The 24,114-nt window shown below is 40.4% G+C and overlaps 1 long non-coding RNA gene across 1 annotated transcript; it reads right to left on the bottom strand.

Annotated features, from left to right (window-relative positions):
• Positions 1–4,008: 4,008 nt before the first annotated feature.
• Positions 4,009–23,819, bottom strand: LOC309485243. Its single transcript, XR_014201117.1, has 3 exons — positions 23,571–23,819; positions 23,421–23,457; positions 4,009–4,299 (listed from the first exon to the last, which is right to left on the bottom strand). It is a non-coding gene; the product is annotated as an uncharacterized lncRNA (long non-coding RNA).
• Between the last annotated feature and the right edge of the window lie 295 nt (positions 23,820–24,114).

Raw genomic sequence — 24,114 nt, 5'->3', positions numbered from 1 at the left:
TTAATAGTGATGTTGGGTCGCAGTCCGGTTTTTTGAGAATGGGTGTGACTGCAGCAGTCTTGAGGGCAGCAGGTACAACACCAGAGTTCAGGCAGGTGTTTACAATCAGTGCAATGGGTTCAGATAAGGATGTGTTGCAGGCTTTAAGTAGAGGGGTGGGGGTAGGGTCAAGCTGACACGATGAAGAGTTTGATTTATTAATAATGTCAGTGATAGTGAGGGAGTCTATAGCGGTGAAATGGGAGAGCTGAGGGCCCAGAGAGGGAGGAGACGAAGAGAGAGAAATAGCATCGGGGTTGAAGCAGTGGTAAATTTGACTAATTTTGTCATCAAAGAACTGTAAAAAGGCCTGGCACTGCTCAGGGGTCTTAGGACAGGCAGTGACAGGTGGTTTAAGGAGTTTGTCCACGGTCCTGAACAGGGTTTTAGGCCTGGACATGGAGGAGGTTATGAGTGATGAGTAATAGTTTGCACGGGCAGCATTGAGGGCGTCCCTATATGTCAGAGTATGTTCGGTGTAAAGCATGGAGTGAATTTTAAGGCCAGTTTTCTTATATAGCCGTTCAAGACGGCGGCCAGTGGCCTTAAGTTTCCTGAGCTCAGTGGTGAACCAGGGGCAAGTACGATTTGCTGGTACAAGCCTAGTCCTGACAGGGGCTAAGCTATCAAGCAGGCTGGTCAGGGTGCCATTGTACGTAGCAACTAAGTCATCCGCGGACGAGAGCTCGTCAAGGTCCAACAGTGGTGAGGCCTCTATAGAGGCAGCAAACATGCTGTGGTTTATTGACCTGATGTTACGACATGTGATAGTTGTTTTTTCTGAGGAGGGAGGAGGAGTGATCATATGGAAACAGCATTCAATGAGCTTATGGTCAGAGACACCTGAGATGGAACCAGAGACAGAGATGTCATTTAGACCAGAAGAGCAGAGCAGATCCAAAGTGTGGCCGTGAGTGTGAGTAGGAAAGTCAACATGCTGTGTCAAACTAAAACAGTCCAATACAGAGTTAAACTCTGAGGTGTATGAACAATTTGTATCCACATGAATGTTAAAATCCCCTAACATAATCATAGCAGAACAAAGAGATGAAATAACAGTGATAAGTTCATTCAATTCAGACAGAAAATTTACAGATGGTTCCCTATGGGAGTTGTAGTGTCGTAATGTCACACTTATTTCAGATGCCTTTTGAAAAGACTACAATTATTTAACCCGCCACAGTGGCTAGTTGGAGTGACTATGTTACCCGCATTTGGCGGGTTGGCGGGTGTTAATGTCAAGCCCTGATCACCATTATCATTTTACAGTAGTTTCTTCATCTTCTTGTTTCACAGTTCTGTTTGCATGGACCCACAGTGCTGACTGTCTCAAGAAGAAAAACGAGCACAAGAAAAAGAGCAAGGTTCAAAAAGTCTTTGTAGGCTTTTCTTTGAAGAAATCAAAGCTCATTAAGGGTGAGAGGCCCAAGGCTAGGCAATTTCCAGCCTGCGATCAGTGTGTCCATACGAGCATCCATTACAATACCTGTGGGATAGCACGGCCCATTACCAAAATCTCATTAGCTACACTGAGGCACGTTAGCAACACAATAAAAAGATTTTGGCTCCTGGAATATGATTTTAATTATTCACTGTTTACAATAATAAGCCTTATTTCCCAGAGAGAAATGGCTCATTGAAGTGAGCGGCTGCCTTCCTTGAGAGCGAGCCAAGCAAACAGTGGCACGCTACAAGTTTCCGTCAAGAGCAGGTGAAATGACGACAAGCTTCCCGTCGCCCCTTCGGGATATAAACAAGGGTTAACTCAGATCTCCTCCGCGTCTGTCCCTGGGTATTCACACACTCAACTAATGATACACGCGCATTATGGTTGAAGCCCTTGGGTGTATTTAAATATCCTTGTTATTCATAAGTTGTAGCTCCCAGAAGCTACTAACAACAAGAGATACTGGGCGCACTGTCATGGGTTTCAGTTGGATAATTCAGTCTGTTTGATTGGATAGCTTCATAATGCCGAAACACTTTTCAGTCAAAGGTGGGTGTGGAGTAAGTGCTCATATATCAGCATACATTTTTCATTCTTGAACTATAATACTCTTTAGAAAAGGGCAAATAGTGCATGATGAAATCCACTGCTTATTTACAAAATTCCTCATGTATATTCTTAGGCATCATAAAAAGTTGGATTGAAATCGAAAATAAAGCGAATGCTACCAGGGAAAACAATTCACCCAGCAGGCCTTTACAAGACTATCCAATATATCACACAAGTAAAACATGGATTTGCAGCATTATTATTTCAGAAGACAAAGTGACATTAGACCAAACAGCAGTCTACAATTTGTTCAGTTCTAAAATCCACCTCATTTCCAAACACATCCACTATATTTATCAGCGTGCAATAGTTGTTAGAGGAACAAACAAAGAGTCCTTAGAGGCAGATTCACTTTGAAAAGCCAAATCGCTGCATGCTGTTATTCTGAAATGCGTTGCTTCTGAGGTAAAAACTCAATTTCCTGTAGATCCACAAACGAGGTCTTCAAAATAGGAAACTATTTTGTGATTCCTTTTGTGTAAAGCCTATTTCCCTATAAAAGCGATAGATGCATAATCACCAAAATAAACAAGTAAAGCATACATACTGTACATACATACATGTTTAAGCATAAAGGACATTCTAGTATACTAGTGAGAAATGCTACATATCTATCTGCCTCTTTTGCATGGAATAATAAACATATACAGTACACTGTATGCACTAACAGTAATCGCATTTCACTTTTTACATTGAGCAAACCAAAAAAAATCATTTTAATAGTAGTCGGAAGCAAACATGATATTTACCCACTGTATCTCAAATAAGAGCGTGCATGGATTTCTTTAATACTTATGAGTGATTCTTAATAGTTTTCACCTTTAATATTATATCAGTTCATGAAGTCTTGTCAGGAATGATGTGTGTTTCAAGTAGTTATAATGATTTGAAATTATTTTAATCCTTTTGAACTACAGCCTTCAAATTCTGTAGATACTTTAATGAGATCATATTCATGATATATTTTATATTCATGGCTTTGATTTAGTATTAGATATATTTATTTAATAACTATTATCACAATTTCACAATCTTAGCCATCAAATCTTTTATGGTAGCTGCCAGAGATGGTGTTTGCATCTGTTATAAACTGATATCTATGGGTTGTTGATTTAAAAGTATAACAACTTTAGACAGTATAAGACAAATACTTTCAAAAATCACTTTTATACACTGTAAAAAAAAAGTTGCTGCCTTCAATTTTTAAGTACAATCAACTTGGATGTTTAAGTAATTTCAACTTAAATTACATTAAACTGACTTACAAAATTTGAAAATTGCTTAACTTATTTTGATGAGTTAAAGCAATATAAAAACATATGTTGTTATAACTTATTTATATAACTAAAAAGTGTTTTTGTTTGTTTGTTTGTTTTTTTGTTTTGTTAAAGTGAGTCTTAAGTGTTAGAGTATATATTTTTTTAGCGACAGAGTTAATATGTCACTCTAGCTCGTATGTGATCAAATAAATTTAGTGTCTTACAATAGAGAGCAACAGTGATATCAGGTTTTTGTTCGGTTTTCATGGACTTTTAGGGGCCGTTTACTGTTATCGCCCCAGTGTAAACTACAAATACGCGAATTTGTGAAAATGGTGACGTCATTTGCACGCGTATTACGTATAGGCGCCTAAAGACTGAACACGTTTTAACAAATTTGTGTTTTTATAGTTTACACGGAGATGATCATGATGATCATTAACGGTGTAAACGTTGTAAACGTAAAAATATATTCGTATTTGAAAATCTGATTTTTTAACTGAAGTTCAAATCATATTCAATCTCTTAAAAAACCTCAGAGTTCACGCTAGATCTGTCTTGAAGACTTATCATTAAAAGTCATATTCTCTATGGAGAAAAAGAATGGGATCTTTTCTTCTTGAACCCTACTGTTATGCTCCGTTGACCCCGGTCTCCCTTACCTATTATGGATTTTGCAGCCTAGTCTTCATAAGCCTTGGATCTCATGAAGAACTACAATCAGCCTGGTTAATTCTGACAGCTGAGTGCTGATGACTCGGGCTGGGCTTTGTGTTCAAAAGTGGAGGCCCGTTAATGCAAAACACTCATCTGTGCACAATCCTGCCCCAATCAATCTGGGGAAAATCAGCAGTAATGATTAATGCAGGCCTCCTCATGTAGAAAACAGGAATGTCGAAAGCCATCTCTTCCCATCAAGCATCAGTGATTGCCGAAGAAACATTACTGCAAGAAAAAAAAAAAGAAGAAATTCAAGGATGGACCCAAGCAATATCTAGATTGCCCAACCACACATAACACATTCACAACTGCATAGCAACACCCTGATAACATTTAGCATGGACACACACCACTCACATTTCCTTCCTTCCTTATTCTACTTGTATTGATAAACCACTAATATTGCTACTGATAGTGAAGACCACCTAAACCAAGTCGAGACCAAGGCCAGAGTGTGTTGGGACCAAGACGAGTTCAAGACTTTGAGGGTTTGTTGAGACCAAGACGAGACCAAGGGAGGGCGAAACCGAGTCAAGACCAAGTCCAGACCAGCACAACTCAAATTAATCTGAAAGATCCACAAATACTGCTTGAGTCTTATTATGTAATCAATAAAAACAAATGGGATCATAAGACAGTATATAAAGCTGTTACCAAATAAATGAAATCACTAAAAACAATATTCCTTTTTTGATGGCCGAGGTAGCACAGAAGTTGCATCTGAATCAGTACAATTGCAACAGCATACATATTTTTTGAGATTAATGTTTTAAAAATAACATTTTGAATATAGAAATATGGAAAAATAAAATCCAGAGTCCTTTTAGTCTGAGACCGAGACAAGATTGAATACAAATGCTGTCGAGACTGAGACAAGACCAAGACCTTCAAAAAATAGTCTCGAGACCGTTCTCGAGTTTAACAACACTAGCTACTGAGTTAATAATTATTGTTTGACTGATCTAACATATAATATATAGCACATGCATAATAAAAAAAATAAATAAAAAAAATCAGTCTTGTTTGATTACTGCATATACATTTTCAGGTGCATTTCTGTACACCTAGTGTTATAAATTACACTTCTGATGGTGAAGAATATTCTTGTCTTTTCATTTATTAACCACTATTCCCCATGTGTTACATTTGTCTTTTTTAAAACACAATATTTCTTTACTTCAGCTGCTTATTTTTCAGCCCTTAATTCATTTTTGTTTTCAGGTTTACTGCAGTGTTGATTATGCATCTATTTTTCAGCTGACAGTTAAATTGCTTTTTTTTTTACATACTGCGATGAAAAAGAAGAGATGAATTATGATTCTCTCCAAATCAAGAATTGGAAATGAGGTATTTTCTCTTACACAGAAGATGCTGTTAAGTATAACTGCTATGCTTCACTTAACTGTAATGTATCTCAAGTTAATGTGGCATTGCAAGGATTGGCTACGTACAATGTAGTGCATCTTGAATTGTTTTTTTGCTGAATATTTTTTTTTTATGCATGTTTCACTCACATATATCTGTGGGAGTATGACATTGATAGTTTGATGTCTTCAAAACAACACACAACAATATATTTCCCTACTCTTGTTAAATTGGCTAAGTCTTGATTTGATGCTGCAGAAAGAAAGAAAAAGAAAGAAAGAAAGAAAGAAAGAAATCAGCAGACAGGGAAAATATAAGTCCATTGAATTGGTCCATTTAGGTAATTGGGCACTGGTAAAACATTCACTATAATATAATGAAATCATAACACTATTTCACTGTCAGCATTGACCAGAAGGGGCTAATTGGACCATGCTACCAAGTCAAACTTTGACCTTTTGATTGCACACAGTTACATCTTCTAGTATTTTGACAGAAACCCCTCACAAAGCTTTGAAAACCTTTGATGTAAGTATAGAGGGTTAAAGGGCAATCTGCAGGGGAGCCACTGCTGAGGATCTCCTACACTTCAGCTGCTGATCATCTGTTTTGATTGGCTTGTGTTGGGAGAGATTGTATATTGTGCATTTTTTAGCTATTCCTTTCACTACTTTTAGTAGTATCACATGTGTAACATATCTTCTGTCAATGAGTCTGGAGCGCCTCTGCAAAGATCAGACTCGTGACACATAATACTGTAGGTCTCATCAGATTTACATGGGTCAGGCTTCCCACTCGCTGTGTCTTCTCTGTTTTACAGAGGGCTATTACACCAGCTATTAAACTTCTGCAATGAATGCAGGTGTGCTATGCTTCTACTGCAGGTTTTGTAGACTTAATACTTAAACAAATATATGGTAACACTTTTTTACAGTGTCCTTATTACATATGTTACATGTACTTACTATAGTAATAACAGTTAATTATGCATAATTACATGCAACTAATCCTAAACCAAATCCTAATCCTACCCAAACACTATAGTAAATACATGTAGTTCATTAATATTACACTGTACTTAAATATAATTACACTGTAACAATGGCACCCATCTAACCAGCAATGATGATGTCACAGTAATATTTGCATACTTGAATTACTTTCTTACATTTATTTGCATATATTTTAAATGCATTTTCAGGAGTCACTGCTTTAGTCTTTTGAGTCAAGCTTCAGAAACCATTCTGATATGCTGATTTTGTGCTCAGTTATTAATTATCAATGTTGGAAACCGCTGTTGCCACTAAATACTTTTTGTGGAAACTCTGATCATTTTTTTCCCAGGGTTCTTTGATGAATAGAAAGCTCAATGAGCAACACTTATTTGAAGTAGAAATCTTCTGTACCATTATGAATGTTTTTACTGTCACTTTTGCTCAATTTAATTGGCCCTTGCTGAAGAAAATAATAATTTTTTACCTTTTTCTTTTTTTCTCTTTTTTCTTATTTACCCCAAACTTTTGCATAATTTCCCACAAAAATATTATGGAGCAAAAACAGTTTTCAACACTGACAATAATGTTTCTGAAGGATCATGTGACACTGAATCCTTGAGTAATGATCCTGAAAATGTAGGAAACATCAAGAGATTAAATTACATTTAAATATATATTCAAACAGAAAATAGTTATTTTAAACTGTAATAATATTTTACATTATTATTATAAATGCAGCCTTAGTGAGCAAAAGAGATTATTCCATAATTATTCCAGACTTTTGACCGATAGTGTATGTGACCATCTACAGTTGCAAAGCCAGTGTTGCAATGATTCCGAATGCAGAACGAAAGCCTGAAACAAACTTATCTTAAACTTAAAACACTATTATTTTGCATGCACTGATATTTCCTTCAGGAAATGCAATATGTTGTACAATTTTTCTCACAGTAAAACTTCAAACTGATTGTGGAAATCTGCCCCATGCTGCCCCATGCTGCTCCATGCAGTGTGGCGAAATTAAAAAGTCCTCACGCTCTGGTCTGTAATTATTCCTCCAGGGGTCTGTGCTAAACGCGAGCTTTCATGACACATAAGGAGCCTGCATTAGACGTAGTTCAGCCCCCGCAGAACCAGCTGAACAGAGAGCAAGGAAGCATGTGACAGAGGCGAGGGAACAGCAGTGGTGTGGTGGTCGGGAGGGGGGGTTAAGGGGTTTATCATTTTATGAGTATAATCAAATTCAAAAAAAGTTACTGGCTGCCTGCAATCTCAGATACATTTTCTTAAAAGCAAAAGATGGTCGCTCTCAAGATGCAGGAGCTCCTTAGGCTAGAACACCTGGTCAAGTGTTCGTGGTACTGTCGTCCCCAAATAACTGTGAGCATGGAGAAGATGCAGGAGACCTAATGAGGAAAATGAGATCTAATTCATGCTCACGCAAAAACATTTTACTCTTCCAGTGCAGTCCATACCAACATAAATAATGGACTAACCTGAGAGGTTACAGACCGGTGTCCCGCAGGGAGGGTCATGTGACTGCTTTGTGATTCCAGTTTTCCCTGCAGGTATAAGGGAGTTGTTCTGCAGGTATCAGCAAGTTGTTCTGTTTAACCACCGTGAACACCTACAGTAGTAGCAACCATATGGTAATGCTTTAACTGCCACTGAACTGCCATCTTACAAACCACATAGCAACACACTGGAAACTACCCGCAACACCCATGTATGTATGTATGTATGTATGTATGTATGTAGGGTGGTAAGTGTTTAGTTAGTTAGTTAGTTTAGAATCTTAATTTGAATCTTAATGCAACTCTGTCCAAACAACTGCTTTTTAATCAATCTTGCATGTGAACCATTGCACAGTATCCCAGTAAGTATATAAAATAAATGAAACATTAATCAAATAGGAGTAGATTAATTTGGCTAAGCAGGCAGCACATTTGTGATGATATAACACAGTGGGGAGGGAAGCAGATAATTATAAGTGAATTAGGCTAATTTTTAAATTATGGTGCATTTTCACCAACTTCTGCTCTCTAAGCATTAAAACCAGGGCTTCATTGTGCAATAGTTTTTTTGCATATGCTATTAAAACTTACAATATTGGGAGACTCATTTTAACCCATTGGCACATTTGCAATAGTTTTTATTCCTGCTAAGCACCCACTAGCATTGCTTTAAAAGCATGTGCGATGATATCTACTTTGGTGGCTTTAGTGCACTCAAACTTAAGCCGAACAAAGAAGACCATAAAAATAGTCCTCCAAACCACATCATCTGAAGCAAACGGAAATATATATATATATATATATATATATATATATACACTTTTTACAGTGTCAACATCACTGTAACTCTGAGCAATTTGTTCAGTCACAGCTGGGGAAACAAGACACTAAACACAAAGACAGTCCATCAAAGGAAATTACCATTTAATGGCAGCTAAAGTGTTGGGATTAATCGTCCAGAAGGAGATCAAGCTGAACTTATATCCTCTGTCTGTTCACTCTGATCTTTGATCAATAAGGAAACCCTGCTGATCTTGTGCAATGCTGTGAACTGAGCTACCCTTTCACATCTCCATAGAAAGGATCAGCTAATTTAATGTGTTAAATACCCTACAGCAAACACAGGCATTTTGATGTTAACCAAGGTGGTCTATAATACCTGGAGAAAACTTCTCATTATCATTCATCTCTCTGAAAGCTGCTCAACAGGAACAAGATGCCACATTAAGGAAATGACACAGTACCACATAAAAAAGTGACTTAAAAAAGTAGCAGACATTTTTAAATTTACATTTTTAAGTGCCCTCCAACAATAATCTGTCATTGGAGAAACAACAATTTAAAGAAATATTTGTAATGTTAATAAAACAATAAAATAATAAATACAATTATGTTGTCAAAACAAACAGCTGATTTCTAATGTCCATCAATAAACATATGGAGTAGATACAACATCTACCAGCAGTGGCTAACTAGCTAACCAGCAGAACCTTGACCTTTTATGTTTACACAATATTGACTGGAAATGCAGCAGATTCACAATTTATACCATAAATTCATGTGCTTAAGGTTCCCAGCCAGCCATGCATTTTTATCCATATTTAATTAAGAGCACATGCAATAGTGAACGTACATGTCAATGTCTATATAGTCTCACGTAGCCAGATCATTAGACTGACGGCAGAAGGTCTGGACTTCATGGCAGCTTCCTTTAGCTAAGGACCTTCCAAGAGTCTGACTGAAATGTAAAGCAACCAATCACAGTTTGTTTTGTTCAGCATCATGTTTAGAGGTGTGAAAATGTAAAGTCGATGTCCCTACAATAGCAGAGCGGCGTGTAAATCTATTGGACATATTTTAAAGAGTCAAAGCCACTGTAACGATCACCAGTGAGAGTGCCCGGGATTACCATCAGAGGGCACTCCAACCCGGACAATCACCACACATCCACAAACTACATTTCCCATAATCCTTTGCCCAGACTAATCAGCCATGTTCACATTACTTGTATGTCATTACTAGCTCACCCCATATAAGCCTAGTTTTCACATTCATTCCCTTCAAAGTCTTGTTTAGTGTTTGTACTGCAATTCTGAGCGTGTTTGTGTCCTGTTTCTCCTGTGTCCTGGTTACCTTGATTCTCTGCCTGTTCCCTCGGATTTCTCTCCTTGCCTCAGCACTTTTCTGTTTATTGTTTGGATTGCTTGTTTGTGTATGACCCATGCCTGGATTTGGATTACATCTTTGGATTACCCTGTTCAATAAATCGTCTCGGGTTACGTCTGTAACCCTTGTTCCCTGAGAAGGGAACGAGACACTGCGTCGTTGTAAAACGACACTTTGTGGACGCTCCCTTAGCGTGCGCCTCTGAAGTATGAATGAAACTAATCTAATCCTGATAGTGTTGCGTCATGACGTAACATGTGACGGCATAACCGGATGCATAAAAGTGACGCTGGCACACACACACACATTAGCCTCGTGATGAAGCAAGCCGCTCCTAGGCATCGAGGGGCGTGGCAAGACGACGCAGTGTCTCGTTCCCTTCTCAGGGAACAAGGGTTACAGACGTAACCCGAGACATTCCCTTTCGTTAGGGAACTCACACTGCGTCGTTGTAAAACGACACTTTGGGGAACGAATGCCCACTAGGCAACGCACCGAAAAAGGCCTGCCCTAGAGTGAAACTGATCTCAGACACTCAGATAGGATTAGAGCATACGTGCGCCAGGCGTACAAGGGAGGTGCAGACTAAAAACCTGATAAAAGTGTTCGGGGTAGCCCAACTGGCTACCTCACAGATCTCCTGGAGGGGCGCTCCCGAGGGGAAGGCCCTAGAGCAGTGGTTTTCAAACTGTGGGTCGCGACCCACTTGTGGGTCACACAGTGAGAAAAGGTGGGTCGCACAAAGGCACTTAGCTGCAGCTAAATTTACGTTACGATGAGTGAAACAAAACCAGTCCGATTAATGTTGACACAAATCTTGGATGTCTATGTCCTAACTGCTGGGATAATCACACAACGCGCACGACATGTCCAATTCGCGAACTAATGACTCCTTTGAACGATTCATTTTAATGAATGGACAACTGATCTTTCCAACAGTGAACTCAGGAGACGTTTGAATCAGTAACACTTTACAATAAAGTTCTATTTATTACATAAATTATATAAAAAGTACAGTTTGCTTACTCAAGCTTAAGCTTTAAAATAAATAAAACCCCTTGTTTTTTTTTTTAAAAGCATATGACTACATTTTTCCACACAGTGCTATCAAGAATCGATAAGAGAATCGTTAAAGAATCGGATCGATAATCAGAATCGTCAGTGGCATTATTATTATTGATAAAATCGTATCATTTCCCATCCCTATGTGAAGACGGTAAAATTATAATCAAACATTAAAGAACATACAGTACATGTTTTTCAAAGTTTTTTTAAGAGTTAAAAGTTTAAAATATTTTGCTAACATGAAGGCTTGTCACTGTCAGTCTTTTTACATCAGTGCAAAACTAGGGAATGCAGATTAAGACCATCAAGCATGCATTGATTAATCCCATGGCATGTAGCAAAAAAAATAAAAAATGTGCGACCAAATCATGCTGGTGCGACCAACTGAGAAAGTTGGTAGCACCAGTGCAAGTGGGTCTTGAGATTGATTATACTTGTCTAGGTGGGTCCTAGAGCGAAAAAGTTTGGGAACCCCTGCCCTAGAGGACTCAATGCCTCTAGTAGAATGAACCCTTACGGTCAAAGGTGAAGGCAAATTGCGCACCTTGTAGGCCTATTTATGGTTTGTATAGCCAGGAGCCCCTATTAGGTGACCCAAAACACACTACAGTAAGTCCGACCTCCTAAAAGAAGAGGACCTCTATTTTTATTTTTTTATTTTCTCTCACGCCTTTGAGTTCATAAAAGCTCAGGTGAGTAAGAAACACTCAACAAACACGGTGAGTAATGTCTTGTCCTGTTATTATCATGCGTTGCGTCTGAATGCGTTGTTGTTTTTGGAGCTCTATCGATTTGATTTATAATTCTTGATTTTTCTCTTTAAACTCGCTTACAACGAACATTTTCTACTTTTCCTCACTGAAGAAGCACTGCTCAAACCTCATTGTTACAACGCGGACTGTTGAGCAGACGCGTCTCAATCCTATTAGTGATCCAACACTGCATACTCTTAAAGGTTACGTCCGTGGATCACGGCTGAACGCGTCTTCTCCACACTCACTTACAAACAAATTTTTTTTTTTTTTTGCCTATCGTGCGTCTACTCTACACCCCTACCACTAATAAAAAACCTAAAAAACCTCATAGTTACAACGCGTCTCAAGCCTATTAGTGATCCAACGCTGCATACTCTTAAAGGTTACGTCCGTGGATCACGGCTGAACGCGTCTTCTCCACACTCACTTACAAACAAACATTTTATATCCAAGATTATATCCAAGACTTCAGTCATAAATTAGTATTAATATTGATAGCATCACTGGTAGCTTCGTTGCTAACTCAATGTCCATCTGTTAAAATGGCGAATATATCAGATGTAAGTAGTCTACCGTTTGGTGCAGGTGAGGACACATTTGAGCTGCACGCACTGCAGTCTGAGCTGGAAGCTGTTGAGAAACAGATCCACGACCTTTTATTGAAACAGGCCGAGCTGAGAGACCGGTGTTTGGCTCTTGAAACATCACGCGCCGATGCACACAAATCAGTGTTTAACGTTACTAACCCGCTGACTCCGACCGCGTCTACTCCGTGCGTTCCTCAGCATCGGTCGCAATCAGCCATGGTCTCGTTCACTCCGGCTCCAACACGCCACCACGAAGCCTGGGTGGTTCCGCAGCGGAAGACGCGAGTCAGGTTTAGACCAAGACTTTCTTCGACCTCCCGGTTTTCGAGTTATCCACACAAAACCGCTTCTCCCCTCTACGCGAAACAGAACGCGATGCTGTGATCATCGGCGATTCCATCGTTCGGCACTTACACGCTACGTTAGGTAAAAGTAAGGTGCAAAGTCACTGCTTTCCTGGTGTTCGTGTTTCTGAAATCACTGCTCGCGTTCCCGAGATCCTGAACGGTGACGAGCGCGTCGGAACTGTGGTCCTGCACGCGGGAGTGAACGACATCAGGCTGCGCCAGACGGAGATTCTGAAGAAAGACTTCAGGAATCTAATCGATACGGTACGCAGCACATCGCCTGAAACAACGATCATTGTGTCAGGACCGCTTCCCACGTACCGACAAGGGCATGAAAAGTTCAGCAGATTATTTGCGCTAAATGAATGGTTAATGTCATGGTGCAATGAGCAGAAACTGCTCTTTGTAAATAATTGGAATCTGTTTTGGGAGCGTCCTAGGCTTTTCCGTGCTGATGGCTTACACCCAAGCAGATTCGGAGTGGATCTTCTGTCAGATAACATCTCCAAAATGTTAAATACCCTTTGACTAGTAACCAAAAGTCCAAATCATAGTCTCTGCTGCACCAATTCAACTGATATAAATACTAGTGTAGAACATTGCATAGAAACCGTGTCTATTCCTCGTTTAGTGAGATCAAATAATAAATCTACTGCAGGATCTAGGAAAAATCTAATTGTTATTAAAACAGAAAATGTTGCTATTAGTAAACAAAAACTATTTCTAAAGCTAGGTCTTCTAAACATTAGATCACTCACACCTAAGGCAGTTATTGTAAATGAAATAGTCACAGATAATAGCTTCGATGTACTTTGCCTTACTGAAACCTGGCTCAAACCAAATGATTATTTCGGTATTAATGAGTCTACTCCTCCTGGATACTGTTATAAGCATGAGCCCCGTCTGATTGGTCGTGGCGGAGGTGTTGCAACCATTTATAAAGATTTTCTAAATGTTACTCAGAAAACGGGTTATACGTTTATTTCATTTGAAGTACTTGTACTAAATGTTACGCTCTTAGATGTTAGAAAAACATCCCTATTATCTCTAGCCTTGGCTACCGTATATAGACTGCCAGGGCCTTACGCTGATTTCCTAAAAGAGTTTGCAGATTTTCTCTCAGACCTATTAGTCAATGTCGATAAAGCATTAATTGTTGGAGATTTTAACATACACGTAGATAATCCAAATTATGCGTTAGGAGCTGCGTTTACAGATTTATTAAATTCATTTGGGGTCAAGCAAAACGTCACCGGACCAACACATCGTCTTAATCATACACTCGATTTAATTATATCACATGGAACCGATCCAACCGAGATATCATTCCACAAAGTGATGAAGTCACTGATCACTACATGGCAACTTGCATATTACGTAGTGCTGTAATATGTCATGCGGTGTCGCGTTATCAACCAGGCAGAACAATCCTCCCATCCACCATAGATAATTTCTCAAATTGCTTATCTAATCTTTCTCAGCTGCTGCCTGAACCCAAACAAACAGATGAACTAGAAGAACTAACTAGCACTATGAGCACCATTCTCTCTAGAACATTGGATGTGGTTGCACCTATTAAATTAAAAAAGGTCAGAGAGAAAAATAAAGCACCATGGTATAACAATACTACGCATGTTTTAAAGAGAGAAACCCGTATTTTAGAGCGTAAATGGAAACATACTAATTTAGAGGTCTTTAGAATCGCGTGGAAAGACAGTATGTCACGTTATAAAAAGGCCCTAAAAGCAGTCAGGGCTGAGCACCTCCGCAAACTAATAGAAAACAACCAAAACAATACAAGGTTTTTATTTAGCACCGTGGCTAGACTAACAAATAAACAGACGTCACCCGAACAAAATATCCCGTTACAGTTCAGTAGTAATGATTTCATGAACTTCTTCACTGAGAAAATAGAAAGCATCATAACCACAATTGTAAATGTTCAATCTTCAATTGCGCCTTATAATTCAGCTTCAATTATCACCCCGCAAGAACAATTACAGTGCTTTACAACTATAGAACAAAAAGAGTTAAATAAACTTATCACTTCATCTAAAACAACAACATGTTTATTAGATCCTATACCAACTAAACTACTGAAAGAAGTGTTACCTGTAGTGGAAGAGCCTATCCTCAATATTATTAACTCGTCTTTATCTTTAGGTCATGTTCCAAGAACATTTAAACTGGCAGTTATAAAACCTCTCATTAAGAAACCACAATTAGATCATAATAATCTAGCAAATTATAGACCCATTTCAAATCTTCCATTTATGTCTAAAATATTAGAAAAAGTGGTGTCCGCTCAACTGGGCTCTTTCTTGCAACAAAATGATATCTATGAAAAGTTTCAGTCTGGATTCAGACCGCATCATAGCACTGAAACTGCGCTCGTTAAAATCACAAATGATTTACTTTTAGCTTCTGACCAAGGCTGTATCTCAAGACTAGTTTTACTTGATCTTAGTGCTGCGTTCGATACTATAGATCATACATTACTCTTAGATCAACTACAAAATTATACTGGTGTTCAAGGACAAGCACTAAGCTGGTTCAAATCATACCTATCTGACCGCTACCATTTTGTCTATTTAAATGGAGAAAAATCGATCATAACTCCCGTAAACTATGGAGTGCCGCAGGGATCTGTATTAGGCCCTCTGTTATTTTCAATATATATGATGCCACTTGGAAATATTATAAGGAAACATGGAATTAGTTTCCATTGTTATGCTGATGACACTCAAATATATATTTCATCACGGCCGGATGAAAACGCTAAATTTTCCAAATTGACAGAGTGTGTTAAAGATATAAAAGATTGGATGACGCGTAATTTTCTTTTATTAAATCCAGACAATACAGAGGTAATACTTATCGGTTCAAAAAACCGCCCACAAAACCTCGCACAATACAACTTTAACATCATAGGATGTCCTGTTACTTTATCCTCTACAGTAAAAGACCTAGGTGTTATACTCGATTGCAACCTGTCTTTTGAAAATCATATTTCATATGTTACAAAAACAGCCTTTTTCCACCTTAGAAACATTGCTAAGCTACGTAATATGCTATCAGTTTCTGATGCAGAAAAGTTAGTTCATGCATTCATGACCTCGAGACTGGATTACTGTAATGCTTTATTAGCTGGTTGTCCTGCATCCTCAATAAACAAGCTACAGTTAGTCCAAAATGCCGCCGCTAGAGTTCTTACGAGATCAAGAAAATATGATCATATAACACCGATTTTATCATCACTGCATTGGTTACCTATAAAGTTCCGTATTAATTACAAGGTATTGCTACTGACTTATAAAGCCCTAAACGGCTTAGCTCCAGTCTATTTAACGGATCTTCTATCGCCCTATAATCCATCGCGCTCTTTAAGATCACTAAATTCAAGGCTTTTGGTCATACCTAGGATATCCAGAACCACCAAAGGAGGGAGAGCATTTTCACATTTGGCTCCAAAACTCTGGAATAGTCTTCCTGATACTGTTCGTTGCTCAGACTCGCTCTCCCAGTTTAAAACTAGATTACAGTCCCATCTCTTCAGCCAGGCATTCATATAATCCTACAGTTCAAACTACAATCCGGCCTCTAGCTCATAAATGCCAGAGGAGAACTGGCCCCCGACTGAGCCTGGGTTCTCCCAAGGTTTTTTTCTCCATTAGGTCACCTGATGGAGTTTTAGGACACCATTAGGTCACTTGATGGAGTTTTTCGGTTCCTTGCCACTGTTGCCTTTGGCTTGCTCAGTTGGGGATATTTTGGGGATATTTAATTTAATTTGATCAATCAATAAATTCCTCTTGAAACAAACTTTGTTGTATTATTTTAATTTAATACTGTGAAGCTGCTTTGATACAATCTGTATTGTGAAAAGCGCTATACAAATAAACTTGACTTGACTTGACCTCTCAATGTAAATACTTGGAACTCTGACTGCCAGAGCAAGGATCCTCTCTTCTTCTGCCGACACATGTGGTGGAGGATGAAATGCTTACAGGACCATGGACCTAGCCATGTTAGATTGCACTTAAGGCACATAGCTGTTTCTCGGATGCAGGATGGCCATAACTCCGCCGAGGGTAAACCCCAAGCAAGCTGGTACTAATGCCAGGGCTTGGAGATCTCCCAGTCTCTATATAAGAAGTAGCTAAGAGAAAGGCTATCTTGAACGTGAGGTCCTAGGCAAAGACGACTGAAGGGATTCGAAGGGAGCCAGGGATAGGCCTTCGAGAACCACCGCCAGGTACCAGGAAGGAACCCTGGACCTGACTGTCAGTCTCATCCTCTATGTACCAAGGAGAAATAGTATGACCAGTTGGTGCCTCTCCAAAAGGCCCAATATTCAGTGGTGCATGGAACGCCGCAATGGCATCCATGTGCACCATACACGTGGACGGGGAGAGATTCGCAGAGAACGATCTTGAAGAAACTCCAGAACTGAAGCCACTGGGCAGTTAACTGGGCCTAACTCATGTTCTCTATACCAAGTGGAAAAACATCCCACTTAAGGCCATATAATCTCCTAGTAGACGGAACCCTAGAGATAAGTATGGTTCCGTGCACCCCAAATGATAGAACAGCATCTAGGTACTGAGCCCCCTCAGAGGCCAGACCCACAATTTCCACAGCTCTGGGCGAGGATGGAATATAGTGCCCTCCGCCTGAGATAACAGATCCCTCCTCAGAGGAATCTGCCATGGCGGAGCTATCAGGAGTGAAATTAAATCTGAAAACCATACTCGGGCCGGCCAAAACGGGGCTACCAGAAGAAGACTGATGCCCTCCTGACGGACCCACTCCAGGACTCCCGGGAGCAAAGAGATCGGGGGGGAAGCGTACAGGCGAAGCCTCGGCCAGGCCTGTACCATGGCATCCAACCCCATCGGGGCTGGATGAGTGAGGGAGAACCAAAGTGGACAGTGGGACGTCCCTTGAGACGCAAACAGATCCACTTCCATTGGTCCAAACCTCTGCCATATCAGCTCCACCACCTCTTGAGTGAAGTCTCCATTCCCCGGGCCTCAGCCCTTGCCTCGACAGGATGTCTGCTCCCTGATTCTGAACCCCCGGGACATATATTGTTCTTATAGATAATATTTTCCCTTGTGTGGCAGGATTTGTGAATTTTAATAGGTATTGCGAACCTACAAATACACTTCCAAACACATATGCACGCACACACATACATAGAAGTCCAAAGCGCAGAGGACGGAAAGGACGCAAGAATACCCATATATGGGAAACAGAGATATCAGCGAAAACCCCCGTCTGAAGCAAGAGACGATTGATGTTGCAAGGCTCAGTCATGAGACTGAGTTCCTCTGGAAAAAACCCAAGAAACTGTATTAGAACAATGTAACCCAGTTCCGTATAAATATGACTGCATTTTTGACTGTACGTTGCTGCATTTTTGATTTTGATGTCGATTGCATCCCTAGAGAGAAATCAAATCTCTTCTAGTTTAAACCTAGCTGAATTTCGTTTGGTTTAATTTTGCTCTGCTGTATTATTGTAACTTGAGAAACCTCGGATGAGAACAAGTTCGTATTTACTCCAATTGCTTGAACTGCTTCAAGGTAATTAGCCTTTGTAATATTCACTCATACAGGACTGCCCTGTTGAGATTGAATAAGCTGAAGTTTTATAACCTGTAACATTTTCTTTTTAATTTGCTACGAGTTTTAATTTTGTGTAACCAGTGTTTTAATCTTTTGTATAAATAAATTTTTATTTCTAAAAGACAATCACTGTTAAGTTTTTACTTCAGCTACTACAAACAGTTCTAAAAAGCAATAGACAGAGCAATTTATTAATCCTTTTCTAAACAAAGAAAACAAGGATTCCAAGAGAGGTTCTGCTGGATGGTAAGCATGATTTTTATTCATATGTCTAGTAAATGATGTTTATTATTGTTTCCTGGGAGTGTAGGGACTACACCTAGATTTACTGGTATAAATTATAACAAGCTAATGAGGGAATTATATCTATTCTGACCTGACAGCAAAAGACCACCTAGACACAGAGATACCAGGGGTTATTCAGGAAAGTGAGAGTAGTACCAGATCTCACCACACTTGGGAACATAAAATAATTTGATGCGCCAGTCTGTATAGAGGGTGCGATCTGAGTCCCCCTTGTCGGTTCAGATATGCTACCGCTGATGTATTGTCTGAACGTATCAAGACGTGGTAACCTTTGATGTCTGTGAACCACGCCCAAAAAAATTGTTTTCTTAGCGTTGAGTCTCAATCCCAATTTCTGAATGTGGCCAAGGACGACATCTCGATGCCGAACTGCCATTTCTCGAGACTGGGCCAATATGAGCCAGTCATCTATATAATTCAGTATACGGATGCCCTGAAGGCTCAGTGGAGCCAGAGCTGCATCCATACACTTAGTGAATGTGCGGGGAGAAAGTGCTAGGCCGAACGGAAGAACCCGATATTGGTACGCTTCGCCCCAGAAAGCGAACCTCAGGAACCTCCTGTGACATCGAAGGATGGAAACATGAAAATAGGGTATTTTAGATCTATCGTAACAAACCAATCCTCAGATCTGATTTGATTCACGATGATAGGGATAGTGAGCATCTTTAACCTGAATCTCCTGAAAGAACGATTCAACTGCCTCAAATCTAAAATCGGCCTCAGCCCGCCATCCTTCTTAGGATCTATAAAGTACCGGCTGTAAACCCCGGACTCCCTATCTGGTAGGGGAACATTTTCTATGGCCGCTTTATCCAGTAGAGTCTGTACCTCTTGTTCCATAACCCGAGCCTGTTCTGGAACCACTGCAGTCGGTACCACCCCAGCAAACTTGGGAGGTCGGTGACCAAACTGCAGTCTGTACCCATTATTTATTATATTCAGGACCCATATAGATATATTCGGAATGCGTTGCAATTCTTCAAAAAAAAAAAAAAAACTAAGGGAACCAGCCTCTCGAGACTAGCCTCGGGTGTTTTTCGAACACTATTCTCGACCTTCTGAAGCGGCGAACCGGCAGGGGAAATTCGAGGAAGATTTTGTGACCATAGTCGGTGCCCAGTTGCAAGCTTTTTAGGCGAACGCCACGGTGTGCGTTCGCTGGAAAATGATGTGGCCTGAAGCGTCCAGGACGACGGGACAACATCTTTTTCCCCAGGGCTCCTGCTGCTAGAACAACCTCGATTACTCCACATCGGTCCAACCACATCAGTTAGGACCTCTTTCCCGAAGCCCTCTTCGCCTGAATGACGTCCCTCAGGTCGCCCTTCTGGCTAGAGGATTTCGAGTGAGAGCGCTTCCTCTGTTGCCAAGCTCCCGCAGGAGGGGCTCTAGAGGAAACGCTCTCTTTCTGTTCCTGGCAGTGCTGACTGCGTCGCCGAACAGGCCAGAAGGCGATAGCGGAGCGTCCAGCAAAAAAGATTTATCTCAATCTTTTATTCCCGATAAATTCAGCCACAGATGTCTCTCCGTGGCCACCATAGCTGCCATAGAGCGGCCAATAGCACTTGCCGTCTCTTTAGAGGCCCGGAGAGACAAATATGTGGCTCTTCTCAGTTCCGCAATATCAGCGGGAGTCGGTCCCTCGCCCTCATCCAGGTCTTTAAGGAGGTCGGCCTGGTACGCTTGCAAAATCGCCATTGAGTGCAAGCACGTACCAGCCCGACCAGCCGCCATATAAGCCCAGCCAACCAGTGCAGAAGTGTCTCTACACGGTTTGCTGGGCAGCGCCGGGGCTTTAAGCGAAGATGCCGCTTCAGGAGAAAGATAACTCGCAAGAGCTTCCTCCATTTGCAGCATCTTGCCATAACCTAACTCTCTCGCACCCACCACATTACTATAAACACATGATGGTGGTGATGAGATGCGAGACGAGTGTGGTTTTTCCCAGGATTTTGAGATCTCTTTATGTAGATCTGGGAAAAATGGTAAACCCCGGCGCTGAGGTTGTGAACGGTGCTGCAGGAATCTCTAGTCTAGTTTACTTTGACAAGGATCATCCTGCTTATTTTGTGGCCAGCTGATGTTGAGTCTGGCCACAGCACGTGTCACAACCTCTATTAACTCCTCATAAGCGGGAACATGAGCCGGCGAGTATGACTCATGTTCCCCGCCTCCGATGCTGAGCACATCCACTTCCTCAGAAGCAGATAGCTTGAGCACCGGGCACCCGTCGCGGGCAGAAGAAGCCGCAGCGCGGGCTTCTGCACCGTGAACGGGCGCCACAGAATCTTCGGATGATGAACGAGAAAGTGCCTCGGCAGTCTCGTTCTCATCCGCAAGATCCTTTTGCGATCCCCACGATCTAACCCGCTGCGCCGCCTCAACGGACGCAGGAACCGATCCGCAGGGATCGCGAGCCTGGCCATCTTCATTAAAAACAGCCAAGCGGGAGCGCAGCGCTCTTATATATAGGGAGTGCTTCACAGTGATCACAGGCAGCCCCCTCGAGAGCTGCCTGTGCGTGCTGCGCTCCCAAACAATATACACATAAAGCTGCGTTCACACTACACGCGACAAAGCGACACGATACCATTAGGGCCCTATGAAATCCGTTTTATTTTTTCTCAAATTCCGTTTTATTTTTTTTCAAATTCCGTTTTTTGGGGATTTATTTTCAGCCCTTTCGGATTTGCTTGTTTTCTTTTCACTTCTAAGCAGTATTGACCTTTAAAAATTCCGTTACACAAACTCACAATTCAGCTTTTTTATTTAAACTGTTAATATATTCAGCAAAGCACATTCAAAATTCTCAAAAATTCAGCCAAACCTTCAACAAATCTCTGGCCAAAAATAACAGTAACATGAAGGTAACAGTTACAAGGTAGGATTGATGAATATTAAATTAAAGATTAAATGCAGCCATGCTGCAGGGAGACAGAAACATTGAAACAACGATATGTGCCTGACAGAATGGCTTTGATTTGAACACCATGACATATTACAGCCTAAAAGTACAGTGTTAACCCATCATCATCAGTGACCCCTCCATGTAAGCAAAAAAAGATAAATTACTGACATTTACAAATACAATGCACATTAGCTTATTTTTTTATTATTTATAGTAAAATTCGGTCCGATTTTCCCGTGGTGTCTGTCGTTGCTATGCAACCGTGCACTGCGCTCTCCACAACGACAAAGAAGTTTTAGTAGCTAATAGATTTGTGGTGCACCCACATCCTTTATGTTGACTGAGCTTTCAATGTTGTTACGGAAAGGGTGAAGTTGATATTTTGGTTCTCATCACATGAACTGCGGTGCGCTTGCGGCATTCTGAAGAGTTGAGGTGTTTTCATCTCGCTGCGCCTGGAAAAAACGAGCGCGTCGCTTCAATTATGAGTGCGCTTGCCGCGCGCCTACATTTGAAATGACGAACTTGAGCGCGCAAAAGACACGACATGTGAACGGCCCCTTGACGAGCTCGCAGTCGCTTCGACATTTTTTTCCTTACGCGGAACGTAAGGACGTATAGTTACTAGGCAACATGTTTAACAATGCCATTTGGCCACGGTTTAGGTAGAGACCTTTCTACGTTTGTTGTTTTAAACTGAAAAAATGAGAAGGAAGTTTTTTGGGCTAGAAAAAAAAAACGTTTATTTAATATGTCAACAAAATATATGCAAATTCTGTGCGATTCCGCGCGTATAAGAGAATTCCGTTTTCATGTGTAAATTCCGTGATTCCGTCCGCGTTTTCCGCATCACGGAAATCATAGGGCCCTATACCATTCATTTCAATGGGGAGCAGGCGATTTCCGGCGACACGCGCAGTCGCGACCGTTGGTGACTGGATGGGGCGTGTCTGGCGACACGACAAAGTTGAGAAATGTTTAACTTTATGCAAATGAAGAGCAACTTTCGCGAGCGACAACCAATAGGAGTGGAACCTGGAGCGCGCGTCATCATCCTTCTCCGCTCAGCCCCTCGCCCCATCGACAGAAAGATGGAGGAGTATTTTTTTAAATCTAAAATACTACTGTTATTGTGTCATGAAATGTAGTTATATGAGTTTTTCAGTCGAGAATGTAGTTGTTTAAAGCTCAAATATGTGGTTTGTTTATACAGATAGCACCTATTTTCAATTTTGCCTCAACCTTCATTCTCATCCTCAACCTTCTTGTCTCAGTGCAGTTCGTGACAGCCGCAAACTTAACATACTTTTAAAAATCTAACATTTAGTTGATCATGATCAGTGTTGGGGAAAGTTACCTTTAAAAGTAGTGCGTTATAATATTGCGTTACTCTAAAGAAGTAACTAATGGCATTAGTTACTTTTTATGGAAATTAATGTGTTGCATAAATTTTTCTAACTTGGGATGGGCTTGCTTATTTGTTTTTTAATAATAAAAAAAAGTTAAATTTTTGGCAAATGTTAATGCCCTTTAATTTTTTATTATTGCAGGTTTGAGTTATATTCTTAGTTTACATTTCACTGTTTGTATTACTTTTGAGGAATACTGAATCTGTTTTTGTGCCAGTGAGATGAGTAAAGGCATGTTCACATTTAGTCTAGAACTACAATAACATCATGTTTACACACCACACCTCTGGACTTACTCACGGTTTCTCTCAGGGGGACAGGAGAGCTGTCAGTCTATAAATGGAAGAACATAGTAATTTGAAAAATTAACTTAGATATTTTGTTGTAAATTTAAAAGTAATGCGTTATTTTACTAGTTACTTGAAAAAAGTAATCTGATTACATACCTCACGTTACTTGTAATGCGTTACGCCCAACACTGATCCTGATAAGCGCTCATTGTCACAGTTGTAAACATGACCGCTTTTTTCTTCCATGCTGGGGTTTGGCATCACAACGGCTTTGTTTCCAGGTGGACCATTAAATAACATGACACACACGTCTCCTGGAAATCCTGTAGAATTCAAGCAATCAGATTTCGAAACTCCTGAAGTGTTTGAAATTTTGTGTGCCTTATGCATCAGACTTTCAGCCAACGGTCCGTGTCCGTGACATCTGAGGCTGAGACTAAGGTCTACGTATGTAGTTCATAACAGAGTTGGAATTCACTATTCACTATTGGTATTCATGCAGCAACAAATGCAAATTTTACTCATCAGGAAGATACCTCTGAATAAAGGAGGAAAGAAGTCCACTGTGGAAAATAAAGTGCAGATATTTGCATAACGGGCAGCTCGCCATTTAAAAAGCAAACAATATTGGTTTGAATGTTTCAAGTTCAACCCACCGACTGACGAAAAGGGCAGTTTGCAGAGTGCTAATGAGCCTGCA

Source organism: Leuciscus leuciscus (assembly GCF_965113295.1).
Source record: "Leuciscus leuciscus genome assembly, chromosome: 21".
Classification (NCBI taxonomy): Eukaryota; Metazoa; Chordata; class Actinopteri; order Cypriniformes; family Leuciscidae; genus Leuciscus; species Leuciscus leuciscus.
Note: the sequence above shows the minus strand (reverse complement) of the source record. Positions and strands in the feature narration are given on the sequence as shown.